Source organism: Pongo abelii, chromosome 6 (assembly GCF_028885655.2).
Source record: "Pongo abelii isolate AG06213 chromosome 6, NHGRI_mPonAbe1-v2.0_pri, whole genome shotgun sequence".
Taxonomy (NCBI): Eukaryota; Metazoa; Chordata; class Mammalia; order Primates; family Hominidae; genus Pongo; species Pongo abelii.
Window position 1 is genome coordinate 81,584,146 of NC_071991.2, and position 4,314 is coordinate 81,588,459.

General features: G+C 37.3%; 1 pseudogene; it reads right to left on the reverse strand.

Moving 5' to 3' along the window:
- Positions 1 to 539: 539 nt before the first annotated feature.
- Positions 540 to 1,344, reverse strand: LOC100459155 (ATP synthase F(0) complex subunit B1, mitochondrial-like; annotated as a pseudogene).
- Positions 1,345 to 4,314: the final 2,970 nt, after the last annotated feature.

Below are 4,314 nucleotides of genomic sequence, written 5' to 3' on the forward strand. Positions count from 1 at the left end.
ACGTGTCTCTTAAAAAAAGTGTGCAGCCACCACCACGATTGTTGTTACTTTGCTTCATCATCTTATTTGGATTTTCACTTCTTTGTCCCCAAAATATTTAGATATCTTTCTGTCAAGCTTCAAAAACTTTGGACTTGATCATAGCTTGTATCCTTTTCATATTATTTTCTATTCTATAGCTTGCATTCTTTTTGTATTCAATTCTAGAAGATAGAGTTTTATCGTTTATAATTTGTAATTTTTTTTTCTTGTTTCAATTGTCACTTTATTGCAAAATGGTAGAATTAATTACAAGTTTAAACTGTATCTTGGTAATCTTTAGCCAGGCAGCAAGTTTTAACAAAAACAAACTATTTATTCAAAGGTGATCATGGAACAACTCAACATGCAGAGGAACAAAGATGAGATCCATCTGATTGGCCAATAGGTTTAATTCTTTCACTATAATGACACTCAAACTTTTCACTTTTAGGAAAAGTAAACTGTAACTTCAGTAGACAGCAATACAGAAAGATTTTGGCACAAAGACTACCTTTCATTTAGTCGGTCAGTTGTTTCAGTTGTCTCAGTTGGGATGGATACACTGACAGAACTGGCTGTGCTTGAGCCTTCTTTGAGAGCAGCTTTAGACTTGCAATGCACTTGGCAACTGTCTCCTTTTCCTGCTGTGCAGAGATCCTCTGGAACATGTGCTTTTCCACCCAGTTGATCATGTGCTCTTGTTCCTTTTGATGCATCATATTCTACATACAGATATGATAGTCCAGGTGATTCTTTACCTTATATACGCTATGCAGCCATTTCCAGTAAATAACCTCCAAAGCCATAGCAATGTTATTCCTCTGGACATCAAAATAGTAATGGCACTTCTGAACCAATACCTGGAATAACTTCTCCAAATGAATCGTGTCCTGGATTTGTTTGATGGAAACCTGCTTCACCTCTTCTAGTTGGGCAATTTTTTGCTCATTGAGTTTATCAGCTAATCTGCAATAGAGGCACCATATTTTTAAATAACATAGACCAGTAACCTACTACTGATACTGTAGAGTAGGAGTAATTACATATATTTCTTTGGGTACCGCATACAACACAAGCCCAGGCTCCAAGCACATAGGGTACTGTTACACAAGTTTTGGGATAAAGGAACTGGAAGAATTCCTCAAGGATCAGCCCAAGACAAACTTTTCCTCCATATTCAGGAAGAGGTGGTAGAGGGAAGGGCTTGGTTGCCCTGTAAGAAAGGTCCCTGTTGCCTGCAATATCCCTGGACCTAGGAGGGCTGCATTCTTCAGAGAGGGGCACTGCTGTGGTGGCAGCACAAAGTACCCCCTGGAACAGCATGGTCAGTGACGGTCCAGGCAGTGGTCTTCTAGAATTTATAATTTTTATAACTATTAGAAGACATTAAATTAAATTACAGGCATCTTCATGGCTTTGTTTAGTTTTTGCACTCTTCTGAGATCTTCCTACTGACGCTTGTATGTATAGTATGATTATTCTCTGTGTATTTGCATTGTCTGTTTATGTTTGCCTCTGCACCTGCCTTGTCAAATTAAAAGGTCTTTGAGATGAGTGACAAAAATGTTTCTAATATTTAATGAATCAAATTAGGTTTTAATTTTTCTGTTTTAATAAATGTAGGCAATGAAATATATGTTTCACGCTTCTGTTCAAATTGCTTCACTGCATCACTGTTGGCAAAGGAATTCTTGCTGTAGTCTAAAGTAATGAAGTAGCTTATATTAGAAAGTGACCAGAGTGATTCCATCATCTGTAATCTTTTTTTGATTTTACCAATCAATCATGTTAGAAGAAAAATCTTCAACTTGTTTGCTTTTCAAAAGGATCTTAAGGGCAAGCTGTTTAATTTTTTTCAGCATAGATCCTTGAAGGAAAAATCTGTAAAACATTAAAAATCAGAAAAAAATTGTTACTGGCCCTAGAATTTTGAGCAATTTTTGCTAGACATGAAGGGGCACAGGTTAAGGAAAGATATACCAGAAAGTGCCTTCCTTTATGGGCCATATGCAAAGGAATCCTGGCAAAACTTCTAAGTCTAATCTGGTAACAACAAATACCCCCTTTGCAAGGAAATAGAAACAGAAGTACTATCAGATAGGTTAAAGGATAATACCATTGTAAAGAAAGTGTACATTCTAATGCCACAGATAAAAAAATTCTCTGAAATATTAATTGATGTTTTTATAGGAAATAATCTTAGGTCAATGATACCTTTCAGGTATACCATTGAGCAAGCTGTGGCAGAGGTCACAAAATAGAAAGGTTCTGAGAACTCAGACCACCTGTGCCATCATAACAAAACTGCTCAAGAGAATTCTAGTTCAGGAAAATAAGACTATAAACCAGTAAATTTTACTGTTTGGTTGGGGAATTTCTGCAAACCAAGTTTGTCCTGTCAAATACTTTGCTCATTTGCATAAACAGCTCCTATTATAATAAGTTTATCTCTTAGGCAAACTGCTTGCTTATCTGTCAAGTTTACTCATCAAAACACCTTATTGTGCCACCAATTTCAAATTATTATGTCAAAATTGTACTTGTCACAATCAGTTACCTGCCATGAAAGACTTGTCCTAAACCTCATAAGCTCAAGCCCCCTAAACCCTACAAATAATATTCCTTAAACTCTCCTTTTTAAGCCACGAATAAGACTTTAAATGTGGTGCTCTACCTTATTACAGTAAGTCTAATAAACTTAGCTTTGTTTGATCAATAGGTTTTTCAAATGGTCTTTTAGGGAATTGACTGTTGATGATCCTAGAGGTCTGGAGCTATAATTTAAACACCGTCCCTGCCATGGCTTAAGACTTGTAGCTTGGAAATTGTACATAACCTTGAAGCTTCCTGAATCTCATGTTCAGGGGTCTCTCCTGCTGCAATGGTGAGGTAGGTCCTCCATTGGGGCTTGGATCCAATATGTTTATTTGAAGCCCTGTAATACTGAGTTTATTTTGTGTGCTGGGAAAGAGAATTCCTCTCTCGGAATCTTTTTATTATCTGATCAGATTTGAAAACTCGTATTTGGTGGGGAACTTCCTTATTAATTCCACAATGTTTTGGCCCTTGTTCTATTCTTGTTTCTTTTTGTTGTGAGTCCCCAGGAGAAAATTATAAGATGAGAAAGGATTAGCATAGGTTGAATAAGTGTGTCTCTCAGTGCACCCCCCAAGGCTGACAAGTCCAGAAGATCTCATCAGACCAGTGTCCTTATAGAAAAAAATTTTGCTTTGGACCAACCTTCAACCTAATAAGAACATTCCTCAGGTTTGCCTTTGTTTCTTTGATAACTACTTAATTTAGTGTCTTTTACTTGGAGCTGTTAATTTTTTCTAGACTGCCAGACTTGCTGATTGACCAGATTCTTACGTAGCATTGCATTTGCCATGATTTGTTTTTGTTTTTGCTTTTTTTTTTTGTTCATTTGTTTTTTGACACTCTGGGCCAAACATGCCTTTACTCATGGCCTAATTTCACAAATTACTGTGGTCACATTGGGGAATTTCTGACATGAACAATATGAATTATTTGAGTGACAAACTAGAATAAATGGGGAAAAACACTTTGGGAGGAGATTCTCTGGTTTGTCTGTCCAAATGAGAGATCACTTTTTTAACATAAGAGGTTTCTACCACCCCCTACCTTCCCTCTAAGGTTTCCCACTTAGATGATGATTAAGTACCCTTTTTTTTTTTTTTTTTAACTTTTAAGTTCAAGGGTATATGTGCAGGTTTGTTATATGGGTGAGCTTCTGTCATGGGGGTTTGTTGCACAGATTGTTTAGTCACCTAGGGATTAAGCCTAGTACCCATTAGCTATTTTTCCTGATCCTCTCCTTCCTCCCACCCTCCACCCTCCAGCAGGCCCCAGTGTGTGTTGTTACCCTCTATGTATCCATGTGTTCTCATCATTTAGCTCCTGCTTTTTAGTGAGAAGATGTGGTATTTGTTTTTCTGTTCCTGCATTAGTTTACTAAGGATAGTGGCCTCCACTCCATCCATGTTCCTGCAAAGGACATGATCTCATACTTTTTACGGCTGCATAGTGTTCCATGGTGTATATGTACCACATTTTCTTTATCCAGTCTGCTATTGACGGGCTTTTAGGTTGATTCCATGTCTTTGCTATTGTTACTAGTACTGCAGTGAACATATGTGTGTGTGTGCCATTATAATAGAATGATTTATATTCCTTTGGGTATATACCCATAATGGGATTGCTGGGTCAAATGGTAGTTCCATTTTCAGGTCTTTGAGGAATCGCCACACTGTATTCCACAATGGCTGAACTAAT